At 51.9% G+C, this 15,900-nt stretch overlaps 1 protein-coding gene across 1 annotated transcript in view; it reads right to left on the bottom strand.

The window, feature by feature from the left end:
• LOC120861135 (myosin-9-like) overlaps nt 1-15,450 on the bottom strand; it is a gene marked incomplete at its 3' end in the record, with an annotated part of 30,932 nt that extends 15,482 nt beyond the window's left edge. The window contains exon 1 of the mRNA XM_040236769.1: nt 15,222-15,450. The remainder of the gene's footprint in view (nt 1-15,221) is intronic.
• Between the last annotated feature and the right edge of the window lie 450 nt (nt 15,451-15,900).

Here is a 15,900-nt window from a genome sequence, read left to right as displayed (position 1 = left end):
ACACACACAGAGTGCGGGATCAGCTCACTCACACACACACACACACACACACAGAGTGCGGGATCAACACATACACACACACACACACACAGTGCGGGATCAGCTCAGGGTTGGATGTGGCCACTGGAGTCTCCATATCCAGGGACCCTGGGAACGTAATTTCACCATTCTGCAGCTTCCTTTCTTCGTCTGTACAACGGGAATCACAAAGCCCATGGCATAGAACCGTGCTTCTCACGGTAGACCTCACGATCATACACGACAAGCCAGACCTGGAGGCAGGTTCCATGAGTGTCCTGCTTTGCAAAGCCAAAGCCCAGGAGATTTCAGTGACTTGCTCCAGGGCACAGGGAGTAGTAGCTGTTGGTGCCTAGAAGCAGCCAGCAAGGTTGGTAAGAAGACCTGGTGACCAGCAGTGAGCAATGGGTCAGGAACAGGAGGGAGCCTGGGATGACCCACAGTCTTCCGTGCCCTCCAGAACCAAAGCAGCAGCTGCGCTTCTCCTGGCTGCCACCGACCCCCTGTGCCCAACCCCTTGCAAACTCCTTTAACGCAATTTCTCTATGATGAATGTGTTGGGAGGGGGGTTTCTCCCCCAGCCCCTCCCAGCTGTCCGCGGAGGATCCCACTGAGGAGGCAAGAATTTAACATGCCTCCTGACCACCAAAACCAGTGTGAAATGTCCTGGGTCCAAGAGCACAAAGGCCGCCTGCTAAAGCCCCGGAAAAGCCTAGAATCCTGCCCCAGCCCCTGATCCCTGATCCTTGCTCAGGTCCAGAACAGAGTATCACATTCTTCAGATTCTTGTCTGAAAGCCAGAAAGGCAGGCAGGCGGGGGCGAGGGTGGGGGTGTAGGGGGTGTAGGGCTCTCTGCCATTTCAACCTAAGGATAATTAAAGCCTGCAACTTGCTTTAAGGGGAAGAGAGTCACCATTTTTCAGCCTCTAACACACAGATCTGTCTCAGGTGTGCAGGGAAGAAGGTTGGAGGTGTGAAGCCACAACAAGGATAGGGCCTGATGAATTCCACCGTGCTCGGCGGCCAGTAATTAATCCCATGATAAGGCATTCTTCATGAGCACTTGGCAAGGCGCAGCTACCTCCTCCTCACCCTGGCAAGCACAGGAGACGGTTGGTGGGTGGCAGGCCCAGCTCTGGGCAGAAGGCAGGCTGAGAATAGCAGGCTGATGGGCTCGGAGGCGGCCAGGAGATAGCTAGGAGGTGGTAGCAGTGCTGGAAGGCTGAGAGGGAAGCAGCTGTGGATCCGTACAGAAGCCAGGCTGTGCCCACGTCACACACTGGCCATCCACCCCAACCTGGTGCCCACTGCCCTGTCTTAGATGGAGCAGGGGTGGTTGTTCTTTACACCTGACACCAGAAGCCAGGGAGTCACCAGGCCGACAGCCACTGTATACAAAAGCCTGAAAGTCTACAAGCCCCTAGCTTCACAAACACTTACAGGGTCAAGTAGGACAACAGGGCAAAAAAGGCAATGGAAACAGATCTATAGAAAATGATTGGCCTGAAAATTAGAGGATCAGGGAGAGGACTCAGGATCTCTCACCTGCTACCTGGGTCAAGGCACTTAGCTTCTCTGAGCCTCAATTTCCCCAGCTCTAAAATGGCAACAATAATCTCAGATATGCAGATGACAATACTCTTATGGCAGAAAGCGAAGAGGAACTAAGACGACAGTGAAAAAGTTGGCTTGAAACTCAACATTCAAAAACAAAGATCATGGCATCAGGTCCCATCACTTTGTGGCAAATAGATGGGGAAATAATGGAAACAGTGACAGACTTTATTTTCTTGGGCTCCAAAAATCACTGTAGATGGTGACTGCAGCCATGAAATTAAAAGACACTTACTCCTTGGAAGCTATGACAAAACCTAGACAGCAGATTAAAAAGCAAAGACATTGTCAACAAAGGTCTATCTAGTCAAAGCTATGGTTTTTCCAGTAGTCATGTATGGATGTGAGAGTTAAACCATGAAGAAGGCTGAACATCAAAGAAGTGATGCTTTTGAACTGTGGTGCTGGAGAAGACTCTTGAGAGTCCCTTGGATTGCAAGGAGATCAAACCAGTCAATCCTAAAGGAAATCAATCCTGAATATTAATTGGGAGGACTGATGATGAAGCTGAAGCTCCAATACTTTGGAAGAGGTGACTCATTAGACAAGACCCTTATGCTGGGAAAGACTGAAGGCAAGAGGAGATGGGGATGACAGGATGAGATGGTTGGATGGCATCACCGAATCAACGGACAGGAGTTTGAGCAAGCTCCGGGAGATGGTGAAGGACAGGGAAGCCTGGTGTGCTGCAGTCCATGGGCTCGCAAAGAGTTGGACACTCCTGAGCAACTGAACAACAACAAAATGGGAACATTAGTACTATCACTTTGGTAGGATTGGGAGACTTCAAATGCAATAACCTGAGTGTGACTTCAACCTTCATAGTGACTAAAAAAAAAAGATTTGGGGCTTCCCTGGTGTTCCAGTAGAAGTTGGTTCACATTCCCAACTCAGGGAGCCTGGGTTTGATCCCTAGTTGGGAAACTAGATCCAACATGCTGCCACTAAAACTCAGCACAACCAAACAAATAAATAATAAATAAAATAAATACCTTTTTAAAAAATAGATGAAAACTGGTTTGTTAAAAATGGACAAAATGAAAGACATCCAGCTGTTTCTTGGGCAAGTACTAAGTGCTTATCGTGGGCCACGTGCAGTGCTAAGGGTCCCAGTGGCAACTCCTCTAACAGAGGCAGGAATACCAGCAAGTATGGTCAAGAAGGGCTGAGATGGAGACCAGCACGGGAAGGCAGGGGGACTGCCAGAGCAAGGGAAGCTCTCCTGGCAGCCATCCGACACTTCGGCCGGCAACTGGGACTCTAGATTTATAGTTCTGCACCAGTTTGCCACAAGCCTCTCCCCTTCCTCACATAAAAGCAGTGTTTATGGCTCATCGGAGGGGAGGCCATCTCCAAGAACGCTTGGTCCATGAGAAGGGGCGGGGGCAGTGTGCCATCGCTCTTATAAAAAAGGTAGAGAGACCTAGAAACTGGTCCATCCCTGGTCCATTACATGGGCCCAGTTACTGAAGCACTTTGATGACAATGAGTGGCACTCAAGAGAAGAGAGGATGAAAGTGGACAGAAGAAAAAGGGAAGGCAGGGGAGGGTATGGGGACACATTTACTGGGGGCCCCCCAAATCAGGCATTGCACAGAGTGCCTGCCACACTTCAGCTCCCCGAAGGCACCAAGAGGTGGGTCTATCAATATTACCCAGATTTTACAGATGACCAAACTGGGGTCCAAAGCAGTTGAAGAAACAACTGAGTGTCCATCAGTGGGTCCCTGGTTAGAGAGGCCTCCCCGACACACACACTCCCCCTCCCTTCTCCCCTCTCATGGGCTGTTCCGTGCCCTCCCCACAAATTCACCTGCTGCAGCCTTAACCCCCAGGACCTCAGAATGTGGCTGCATTTGGAGAGAGGGTCTTTAAAGACATATTAGGTGAAAAGGAGACAGCAAGAGTGGGCCCTAATCCAATCTGACTAGCGTCCTAAGAGGAGGAGGACGTTCAGACACAGGAACACAGCAGGGATGAGGGCGGCTGACTGCAAGCCAAGGAGAGAGACCTCAGTGAAAACCAACCCTACGGGCACTTTGATCTTGAACTTCCAGCCTCGGGAACTGTGAGAAGTAAATTTCTGTTTTTAGGTGGCCTGGTCTGTGATTCTTCCTACATGCCTTCACCTGATCAGCCTTCTCCATAGCATAATGACCTGCCACAGTGAGCCTGTCTGTCTGGCTGCCATCTGCTTTTCCCCACTGGAATGTCAAAGACAGGCTTTGGTTACTTCTATCCAATCATGTATCCACAGAACCCAAACAGTCTCCAGCACACAGCCAGCATTTGATACATATTTAATGAATAAATAAACTGAGTGAAAATGGGATTTAAACCCAGCTGCTGCTTCTAGAGTCAGCCACTCCCTTCCCCACGCCCCACTGCCACCTCCTGCTTTATCCAGTTGTCTATTCCTGTACCCATCTCTGCTCCTCCAATATAAAAGCCAGTAAATAATTTTAAATAGTATAAATCCAAAGATAATCTCTAGCCTATAATCACTACCAAACAGTAGTATAAACAGGTGACAGGAGACGTAAAAAAAGATACACAACGGACTTCATCTCAATCACTAGGGAACATTACCATCTACTAAGTGCTGAAACCCCCAGCTAATGTGTTGTTCTTATTAGTAATTTTAAGTCAATATGTAAAAACTAAGGTTAGGTTAGGGTTCGAGTTTGTTTTTGGTTTTTTGAGTGTGTATTTAATGGCGGGGGCGGGGGAGAGGGAGGGAATTGAGGACCACGACAGAGCTCTTCTACTCAAACCTCAACCCTGCAGATCTGGTACTGATCCAAAACCCAACAACAGTCTGGAGTGGGGACCCGGTGAGGTTGGCAAAACCTGAAACAGGACCACAGAAGTGTCCAAGTGACCACATCCCACCCTGGCCTTCTCACTCTCCGGGAAGGAGGGTCTTTGCTGCTCTCTAAGAAGATAGCAGAATTCCTGCCAAGCAGCTCCCTTGAGCTGGGAGCTGGGGCTAGCGGGGACCAGGACAGCAAAGAGATGGAAAGAGTGAAGAAATGGCAGCAAGGAAGTCATTTATCTGGAATGAAAGAGAATGCCAGAGCAAAGACACAGCATTCCAGTTTCCAGGCCCTTGACCACCCATCTTCTCTGCTTGCACGGAGCCCCAAATAGCTCCTTCACAGTTGTAAACATCTTCCTGCCCACAAGCAGCCACTGGGATTCTGAAACTTCCTCTTTACAACAAAACGACACTGCTGCAACTTGTTGCTGCAACTGGTTCCTTCCCCAGAGGCAGGAGCTGCAGCAGAGCCCAGGTAGCCTGCCTGGCTTTGGACAGTTCACGGACATCCCCCCCTACCCTCACTGCCCCCACGCTCAGCTGTCTGCCACTCATCGTCACCAAGGGGCCTCCCTCCGGAAGGCCTAGGGCTAGTTCCCCAGCCTCTTTGTTGACAAGGTCCCTTGGAGGCTCTGTCCCTCACTCCTCCCCATCCCACCCCAACTCCTCATGTGTCTTCTGGCCCAGACCTGTATGAACCACTCAAGGAGCTGGGGGGACATGAAGATATTCCTCCAGTGAGCCCAGAAAGCTCTCCCAAGTCCAAGTTCCTGTGCTTTCTCATCACTGATGACAAAGTGGTTTTACCTGTTTTTCATCAACTCAGCCTGGGCGTCTAAGCGGCCACTTTCTCCCATGCTCACTCCCATCACAACCCGTAACAGCCAAGTGAAGTGATTTCTCCCTGGCCATAGACTGTGAGCCCCTTGAGGGCAGGGCCTGGAATGTCTCATCCTAGGCACCCAGTAGTTTCTTTCCTAAAACAGATTCTCAGGATACACTTACTGAATGAATGAATTTCCAAAAGACTCAATAAAACCCATGGAACTTTCTGGCAAAATCAGTAATGGTTCTTTCCCACAGTGGACCATAACATAGCCATTAAAATAATAATTGTGGAGCCTGTTGCAACATAAGAAACTTTATATTACAGCACTGAGTAAGTTAGAACACACGACAATATCTAATTTAATATTTAATTTTAGTATGTAATTTTGCAAAGTATGCATGTCTATCGACAGGAAACCCAGAAAGATGCAAAGGGTGGATAGGGTGAGGGCAAATTTGTTTCTTGCTAGTTTTGCTGTTACATTATTTGCGGTATAAACAAACCTCCACCCCCTTTTCTTTTCCTTTAAAAAAGGAACTGATTCCAGTAACAACACTCTCAACACTCCATGAAAAAAATCTCATCCCAAGTCCTTCAGCTGGCTGACCACATAACCAGAGGGCACAGGCAGAATTCCCAGCAGGCATCCAGAGGTTAAGGCCCTGGGAGTGGAATCCTGCACCCCCACATTTCCCAGGAAATGGCACAGGGTAGCAAGCCTTATTGGGCCATTTGGGCTGCTTAAGGGGCTTCGAGATGGGGCTGGGGCCCAGAGCCACTTACAAGGAAAGGAAATCTCTTACGAGGAAAGGAAATCAGTAGCCCAGAGTGACTCAGAGGGCCTTGGTGACCTGAATCACCCTTATACAAAGCTCTGCTGAAGTCTGAGCAACTGAACAAGGTCCCAGCCCTGTTCCCTGGACATGCTGTGCCACGTCCCCACCTTGCAAACCAGCTCAGATGCCGCCTTCTCCAGGAAGCTTTCTCAGATCCCCCTGGGCCCACAGCATTCTAATGGGACGCTAAGAGCTCCTGGAAACAAGAGTCCCTGATTCCTTCCCCTCCTTATTTCCAGAGCCCAGTCAAGCACCCAGCCCACACTGTAAAGCTCTGAGTGGTTACCAAATGAGCAGACACAGACACATGAAGCAGGCAGGAATGCACTCTGCAAGTGGATGCAAGAAGCGCCCACTATGGAGATGGTGGCAGGCTCTCTGGCTGGCTGGCTCCCAGTGACCAGCCAGGGCCCCTCCAATGGCAGGTAGACACAGCAGCCGGGGCTCACCACACACACTTGAAAAATGGCCAGCTGAGGTTAAAGGTGAAGTCAGTAGCCAAGGCAACACTATCAACCTCGCTCCAAGCAGCCAACTGCACTACAGATGAGGAGCCCAGTTTTGCCGCAGCTCCAAAAGTTCTGCTCCTCTCATTAGTTCTTGGCCACAGGTGAGGGAGGAGGCTTGGGAACCAGTCCAACCCTTCACTGTCAAGTGACAACAGGCAAGCCCAGGAGTGAAGGGCATCTGCAAGGTCACACAGGGGTCAGAGCACAGGAGTGTGAATCAGGCTCAGTCTCCTCATCTGTAAAATGGGGGCAAACGTCCTACCTCCCAGAAATGAGGGAAGAATTAAATAAGAGAATCATGTAAAAACACTAACACAGTACCTGGTACGTAGCAAGTGGTCAATAAAACTTAACTCTTATTGTTATTACTATTATTGGTAGAGCTGGGACTTGAGCCCAGACATCCTGATTCCCAGCCAACGCCCTCCCACCAGAGCTCCTTCCTTCCTTCCCCATCTTCCCTCCTCCCCACCAGGCAATTCTAGCCTCCAGGAAGCTCAAGCTAACACAAGCCACCTCATGTCCCAAGTTTGTCCCCATTTCCCAACTCCCTAGGAGAGAGTCAGGCTCCTGAGCCAGAGGCAGGCTCTCTGCCCTTGTTCCCACTAAAGCCCAGCGGGTCCAGCACAGGGCAGGTCATGCAGCAGGAAGGAGTCTTTGATGATTGACTTGGCCAAAAAATTTGGGAGCAATACCCAATAGCTGACTCTTCAATATTAAAAAATAGACAAAAACTTTAAAAGAGCTCTCTGCAACAAGAAAAAAAGAAAAAGAGCTCCCTGCTAACAACTTTCCTATCCCAGGAATTTTCAGATAAGTACTGAGCACCTGCCTTTTGTGAGACAGAGAGATCACTAAGTGGCATTCTAGAGCTTCGGCTGCCCAGGCCTTCACATCCCAAGCTTACAGCTAAGTACCAGTGAGACTTGAACTCCACTCACGCAAGAAGGATGAGGGATCAAGTCCATGCAGGGTGCTAGTGAGGACTCGCGGATAAAGAGATGAAACAAGACCCTACTTCTGACCTCCCAGTTCAGCCTTCGCCCCCATTTCAGCCCAGTTAGATTAAGTCACCCAAATGGTTCCAAATGCCTCTTTATGTTTATCAGACAGGAAGCTGCCTTCTCCAGCCCAGGGCCTTATGCAAAACACAGGAAACTCGGTGGCTTTTGAACACCAGACAACTCGAAATAAAGGTGCCTTGGCAGCCTTGTAACAGCTTTTTTTTTAAATGCTTAAACCGGTTCAGATCTGCCTCACCAGCTGAACTGTGTGATCTGGGAAGACGAATGCAAAGGTCATAGGCTTAGAAAACCTCAGTCTCCAAGCTCAAGGAATCTTCCCACAAGTTCCTCAGTCATCTCACCATGCCTTATCATTAAGGGACAGGCTTAATTTAAAATCTTTAAAACCTGAACATACATCTCCTACCACCCAAAGACAGAGGATGTTGGTGACAGCCTGAAAAGGGGAGGAAGAGGAGGGCAAGAACTAAGCCACTTGGTGTGTGTTTCTATGCAAGTTACAACAAGCCTATAAAAGCATCTCCATGTGGCCAATGAGGAAGCTGAGACTCCAGCCTAACAGGAGCAAAGGCAGGGGTCTGGTCCCAGCTCTGCCAGAGCCCAAAGCCCTGGTGTGGTTCCCTCTACATGGGTTTTGTATCAAAAATACAACTAATCAATCACCCAAGACCTTAAGTGACTTAAAATTACTAGAAACCAGGACTAGCTGCAGGGCAATGGAAAGCCGATGTGGCTCTGAGTGGCCCACCCGCCGCCTGGTGCTGCCCCATGTGAAATATTGATTTTTGAGCCGCAGGAACTTCCAGCCCAAGTGGAACTGTCCAACTGGAAGAAGTTCAGAGAAACTCAAACCACTTCCCACCCCATTTCTTAACTCTTGGGCCCCTCCCCGCCCCCAACCCCCAAAAGAAAACGATTAAGGGTGTGGAAGAACAGACTTAAGCAAAGATGAAAGGAGCTAAGTACGTGTTGCTGGGCTGAACAGTGTGTTAAGGCGAGGAAAGGCATGATAACAGCTCAGAAACACTTTTAAATGAGGCCATGTGATTCTGAAAGGCACTGGGGTTGAGGGAAACCAGGGGCCAGAGCTTTCTACCAACTCAGACTGAGTTTGACTCTACCCTGTCATGGGCGGGGGGCGATGCGCAGCAGTGAGAGGAGTGAAAATTATAAGATCCCTTCTGAGCTTCCCAGCGGGCTCAGTGCTAAAGAATTTGCCCGCCAGTGCAGGAAACACAGGTTCGATCCCTGGCTGGGGAAGATCCCCTGGAGAAAGAAATGGCAAGCCCCTCCAGTATTCCTGCCTGGAAAATCCCATGGACAGAAGAGCCTGGCAGGCTATGGTCCACGGGGTCACAGAGTCAGACACAACTATCCAACTGAGCACATACACACAGGATCCCTTCCATCTCAGACATTCTCTGATCCTAAGTAAATTCAGTAGGGAGGATTGTACTGTTGCTGCTGACTTCTCTTTTTTTTTTTGGTATATGGGATCTTAGTTGCTGGATCAGGGATGGAACCTGTGCCCCCTGCGGTGGCCGTCTGGAACACTGGACCACCAGGTTAGTCCCTGTTGATTTTTCTTTTAAGCCGGGCATCATTCAGAATTAGAGTTAAATGAAAGAAAAAGGAAACATGAGATCGAAGTTTCCAAAATAACATCCATGGAGGTAAGAGAGGGACTCGCCTCGCAGAAGCCCCTTGTTCCTCTGGGTAGCAGCGTTAAGAACCATAAGGACCAAGAGGCACCAAGGAAGTGAGAGGCACCCTGAGAGGCACCAAGGAAGTGACCTTCAAGAGGGAGGGGAGGGGAAACTCAAGAGCACTTCAACTTCCCTGCAGGCTGCAGCCCCACCTGCCCAGGCAGGAAGCCACACCTTTCAGTGGCAACTTCCAGAAGACCCTGCAAGGGTCTCTCCAGCCACAGAGGAAGGCTTCCCCACCCAGGGCTGCAGATGAAGACAGCTGCTGAGGGCACTGTCGTGAGATCTCCCTAGATGGCCTGGCCCTCAGCCAACGGTTGGCCAGGAGCCTTTTCTGGGCCCACCTGCCCAGGCCTGGGTGTGCTGTGTCCACCCCGGGTGCTGAAATCACCTCGGGCCAGAGACACCAGTCAGCAGAATAGGGGCCTGAGGCTTTCTGACAGCAGCCTGCCCGCCTCAGTTACTTTTTAAAGAGACCTGCATCAGACACAAGGGGGCAGCTCCCCGCCTGCTCCCCAAATATCTGGTGCCATCAAAGCCTGAGGGGCAGGTGGGGGCAGAGAGAAGGGGGCAGATACAGGCTGGCATCCCGCCTTCAAACCACCTGCCCATGGGGTGGCAGGCCCATTTTAGACCCAGGCTCATTGTGTGTACTCATGTGTGACTCACATCACCTTTCAAGAGGCCTAGAGCTGCCTGGCAGGGACACAGGCCTGCCTGTGACCCTAAAGGGGTCTTCCACCAACTGTGCTACAGAAAAGAGCCAGCTCAGGAGTGAGCTGAGCCTGAGTCTTCTCTGGGGCCCACACTGTGCAAGGCTATGGCAGCCCTTCTTGAGAAGGCTAGCGGGGCTCTCCAATTCAAAACCCCCCTCTGATCACATTTTCTTGAGAATTTGGGCTTTTCCAATGTTATTAATACATTAAAAACCACAGGCCAGATCTCTGAGAGACAACTGGAGATGGGGTGGGTTGCAAAGACCCCAAGTTTACAAATGAGGAAGACCCAAGAGAATAAAGGTCTGGTCTGGCCTCCTGGTCAGGATGGATTCCCCAGGAAAGGACAAGTGGACAGCGTGGAGCCAGGGGGATTGTAGGAAAGCTGGCAAAAGGGCTTCCTAGAATACATTCCAGACACATCCCGCGGGCTTCCTTTTCTCATAGAGCAGAGAAAAGGCAATCAAAGCATCTACCATTTTCCAGAAACCAAGGGAAAGGATCAGAGTAGACATTTGTTTAAAGGGGTTAGTCTGGTGATAATATGACATCATGGAGAAGAAAACAGGCCCCAAAATGTTCCAACCACAGAGCAATTCAGTCCATTTTTAAGACCCTTCCTCCTCCCCTGCACGTGGCAGGCACTCAGTATGCAATGTGAGATCTCAAGCAATGCATTTTAAAAGCAGAGACCCCCAAGACTGGCCAGCCAACCACTTATTTCTGTTGTTAGTAAAACTAACAAAAATTTCAATTTCTGACTATGTAAGTAGTCAACACATGTAAAAAGGCACTTAGTGGAAAAAGCAATGCTCACCGCAGGCTCTGGCTTCCTGGGCCCTTTCTAGAGGCAACCACTGTTACTTGGGTTTCTGTAGCTTTCCATGCACAGAGCGGAGGCATCATACCATGATTCGCACAGGAGGGAGCAACATGTATCCCATTTTGTATCAAGTTTTATCCACTTAAAATATATCTTGGAGAGCCATGCCCAATCAGTACCTATAGGTACTCAGTCTCGATTTTTTAAGGACTTCAAGGATTCCCACTATACAGCTGTACCATGATTTATTTGACCTTCTTAATGGGCAGTTAGCTTATTTCCTGTCTTTCTCTAGACAATGCTACAAAGAACATCCTTGGACATTTCCTTTTGCATGTTTAAGTTTATCTGCCCGTGAGTTCCTAGAAATCAGTCAGAAGGACTATGCTTTGACAGATATTGCCCAACTACCTTCTATAAAGAGAGTTGTTACAACTTAGACCCCATCAGTAGGGCATAAGGGCACCTAAGAAACTGGGGCATTATGGAAAAATTTAAATTCCTGCATGTCTCAATTTCCCAGGCTCTCTTGGGTATAACTAGCAGACACGTAAACTGGCGTGGTGTCTCTGTGAAGCAGTACGTGCCTTCTAGCAAAATCAAATGTACCCCCAACCAGGGCCAGAGCCAGAAGCCAGGCCTCCAGACACTAGGTCCAGTGTATCTCCATGTCACCCCTTAGCTCTCCCCTGGACCACGGAAGCTGTGTCTGAGAACTAAAACACAGTGAGCTTGTGTATCTTCTGCCTGAGCCGGGGCCCTGCGACAAGGCTAGTGAGCACACGCTCATCACCAAGAACATCCAAGAGCGTCAGCAGATGGGCCCCGGAACCACCTGTTTTTACTACTCAAGCTTTGTGGTCCATAAGCAAACACACACACACAGCACATCATTTTTAGAAGCAGAAAGAGCATTGAGCTAGGAGCCAGGAGAACCATCTACCCTTCCTATCCTGTCTCCTTACCTGACAACCCAGGGAATGAAGACTGATCACATACATTTTCTTAAAAATGTACACAGTCACTATGTATCAGGCCCTTTACATACTTAATTTCTTTTAGTTCTCACATCTAACCCTGTAGGATGGGTATCATGACTCCTGTATTACAGACAAGGACACTGAGGCTTGGGGGGTTAAGTGACTTGCCTACAGTCATATAAGTGGCAGGGTCAGGATCTAAAAGCTGTCTAGTGCCAAAACTCAGGACTCCACTCTTCCCAGCTCTCATGAAGAACCGGATCCCGTTAAGTCACAAGCCTACTGCTTCCCAGGGGGCAGCCGGGGTTCCATTCCCTTGTCACCAGAGGGCTTAAGCCCAGGGGCTCAGCACACCAAGGGTTAAAGCCGAGAGGCAGTGACTCTCTGGGGCTGCACAAAGGGAAAATGCACTTCCTGCCCCTGTGGGCAGAGATGCTGTTTTATGCTCAGCAAATTAGGAGGTTTGTTTAATTAAGACGACACACAGATTTTGTTATTCTAAATATTTTTGGAACATGATGCTTGGGAGGAAGCTGTCAAGGAAGGCCTGGATTTTTTTTTTTTTTTCCTTTGCCTGGGGTTTCTCTCCTCCCCCCCTCCCCACCACCCCCACCCCCACCATGAAAAGGGTAGGGCCAGGCTCAGAGGAAAACAACAGCCAACCCCTCCTCTCCTTTTCAAATAAAGATGTCAAGCTGGTAAGGGCTGTCTTAAGTACTTTATGGAAGGATTAGCTAGAAGAGGAAGTGAAGAAAGCACAGTTAGCCTGGCTTCTAGCAATACCCTCCACCAGGCGACACAACAATGCAGCATTTTTTGAGTGTGCTTTTCTCCTTTTAAAAAGCTAACAGATCCGTGTTTTGTTTTTTTCTGGAGCAAGAATGGGCAAGAGACAGGCTGTGATTAACATGCGTCCTTCATCCAGTGAGAGGGAAGTTGTCCCATCTCCAACCCCTTAGGTTAAAAGTTTAAAAATAAAAAATAAAAGTCAGAAAGCCCTGCCCCTCTCTTTTCCTCTACCCTCACCTGCCCTTCAGACAAGGAGCCCCACAGAACGCACCTCTGGGAGTAGCCCTTCCCCAGACACTGCCTGCCAATCTGAGCACCTGGATCTGCCATGGGCACTGCCGGGACTTGCTGAATCTGAAGAACAGAGCTTTTTTAGTGTCACCCTGCAGCCATCTGGGGGGCACAGCGGCTCTCAAATTACACTGAGCAATCTCTTGACGTTTTTAATTACACCTCAATTATCGTAAATGAGTCCTCACTTTCCAACACTGAATGCTTGCCCCGGTTTGGCAAACCTGCCATGTCCTCCTTCCTCCAGGCAGCTTCCCTTCTCATCCCAGACAGAAGTGGCCCCTCTCAGGATTCCTCGAGTCCTTTGTCTGAGGCCTGTTTGAGACACTCATCACAGTCAGCTTCTGTATTTCAGTCACTGGGCCACTATTTCCCCCTGAGGACTGTAAACTCCCCTAAGGCAGAGGCCTCTGGGCTCTCCGTAGGACAGGCTGGCTCCCTTCTCCCAATCCCATGACTCACAGCACCCTTCTAGGGTCTCTGTCATCTCCGCCTCACCTTAGAGTCATCTACCGATTTGTCTTGGCTCTCCCTAAATGCCCCAGGGCACAGGCCAGGTCTTACTCAACCTCACACCCCCCCACCACCTGGCAGAGTCTCTGGCACAGAGGAGCCAGTTAAATATTTGCTCCATTACACATCTGTGTACCCTCCCCCCACTCCCAGCAGCCTTGTATATAAATTGACTAATATTAATCAAGTGACTGTCTAAATAGGCCTTTAACCAGCCTCCCTTCTTACCATAAAGGGAATAAACCACCCGGTGAGGTTACAGGTTCAGACAGCACTCAGAAATGGCCACAGTGTTGCAGGAAGGCGCTAAGGTTCTTCCAGTTCAACAGTTACTCAACAGTTACTTTGCAATCCTGTTAAGCCCAGGAAAGGGTGCAGTGAACCCAGAAGCGGCTGGGTCTCTCAACTGCCCAGCGGAGAGAGATCTGCCGGTGCATAGGACCTGGGACTTCCCGGGAACCTTTTCCCCACACCAGCTGGGTAGGGCCGCAGATAGCAGCCCGGGTGCTCACCCTGTCCCCACACCTCAAGACAATCTACAACCTGGTCCAGGAAGATACTCCGTCTCTGAGACACCTGGGCTCTTGGGGGCGCGTTGCGGGGGTGGGGGGGGGCCTGGGTGGGGGCGGGGTGTAGATGCAGGGGGGTGAGGGGTGCAGTCCTGCCATGGGCGTGGCCCCTGGGCAGCAGGAGATCAGGATCCTGAAAGGAGACATTTGGGGCGGGGCGGGGGGGGGGGAGGGGGGGGGGCGGTGGTTAGCGGGGTAAGTAGAAAACCCTGGATCTGGCCCAAACGGGCACGATGCAATAGCCCAGGCCGGATCCTCTAGGAGCAGAGCCCAGCTCTCCCCGCCCTCGCCCTGCTGGGGCGGTCCGCAGGTGCGCTGGAATCAGGTGCGCGCCGGGGTCGCGGAGATTGGTGCGGGCCTTCCCGGGCCTTCCACTCCCAGGAAGCAGAGGCCAAAAGTCAAAGGATGTGGATCTGTGAGGGAGGGGGAAGTCTTTCCTGTCTCGAGCCGGGATCCCCGCCGGGTCCCCTTTCCCAAGCACCCGGCAGCACGTCTCCCGGTCCCCCTCCTCCGACCAGCCGATCGCACCCGGGCGAATGAGGAAGTCGGGAGCCGAGGGCGGAAACCGGGCCAAGAGCAATGTCTGCTGCAGGACTGTCCGATTCTGACTCAGGAGGACGCCCTGACAGCTGCCAAACGGTCCCCGCCTGCCCGCTACCCCCGTTTCGAAAACGCCCGGAAACTTCCCAAGGAGCCGCCGCCCCAAGCCCCCCACCTGAACCTCGCCCAAGCAGCTGTGTCCAAGGGACAGAGGTTGCCCGGAAGGGGTTAAAAAGTTTGCCCAACTTGGGCACTGGGCGAGGCGAGGGCGGGGCGCGTGCCCCGGCGGCAGGGGGAGGTCGAGGCTCCCGGGTGCCCGGGCTGCGGAGTGCGCCGGCGGGAGGGCAGGGAGGGGGTTCGGAGGGTAGGGAGGGGATACGGAGGGTTTCCGGGAAGCGCCCGGCCCCAAGCCTTCCTCGGCTCCCCGGTCTGGCTGCCGTCGGCGTCTTCACCGAGCATCCACGCGGGGGTCCCGGGGCCCCTCTGTGAAGGGTGCCCAGCCCGCTCTCCCCAGCCATGCCTGGTCGCCGGCCGCGCGGAGGCCGAGAACCACTCATCGGCCCGCTCGCCCAGACTCCGCGCGTCCGGTCCCCGCCACCCCCGCTCACCCGCTCGGGGCGGGACCCGCCGGTGGGGCTCGCTCACCTGAACCTGGATCTGCCCCGGGGAACAGGCGCTGCTTCTCCCGAGAGGGCTTCCTCGAGCTCTTCGGGCGACGGCGGGGTGGGGCGAGCGCGCGAGGCGGGAGCTGCAGCAGGTCAACCTCGCTCAGCCTTCAGTGCCCTGCCCAGGAACAGCTAGGATCTGCGCGCCTCACCGCACCCTGCGCTGCTCCTCGCCGCCCTGCCGCCCCGCCCCTCTCAGAGCGCGCCCACTCCGAGCCCGGCGCCGGCTGCGGGGCGGAGCCTGAAGTGACGAGCCCGCCCCCGAGCTGTCTCACCCACTCCAACCAGCTGCTGCTCATGATGAACAGACAGCTTGACCTGTGGAAAGGCAGTAGGTGGAACCTATAGGCCCAGAGGGGTGGGAATACGTTCTCCCCGTCCGCCCCCATCTCCACCCTCTCCACCTTCCCCCGCTCTTCCTAGGCGGGAGCCCCGCCCCCTAAGGCGGGCACAACGAACCGCCAGGTTCCAGGAGAAGGATTGACACAGAGAGAATCCAACCAGGAGGAGTAGAGTCTCGGCGGACTCCCGGCAGGATTTTGGTGCATTGCCTGATTCCGGGCGAGGCCCGGCGGGAGCCGACTGAGAAAGTCCGGGCTGCTGACACCCCGCCCCGCGAGCTGTTTTCCCTGACCCATGTCATTCTGTTGATACCAGAA

The sequence above is a fragment of the Oryx dammah genome, unplaced genomic scaffold (assembly GCF_014754425.2).
Source record: "Oryx dammah isolate SB20612 unplaced genomic scaffold, SCBI_Odam_1.1 HiC_scaffold_11229, whole genome shotgun sequence".
Classification (NCBI taxonomy): domain Eukaryota; kingdom Metazoa; phylum Chordata; class Mammalia; order Artiodactyla; family Bovidae; genus Oryx; species Oryx dammah.
This window is presented reverse-complemented; position numbering and strand designations above follow the sequence as displayed.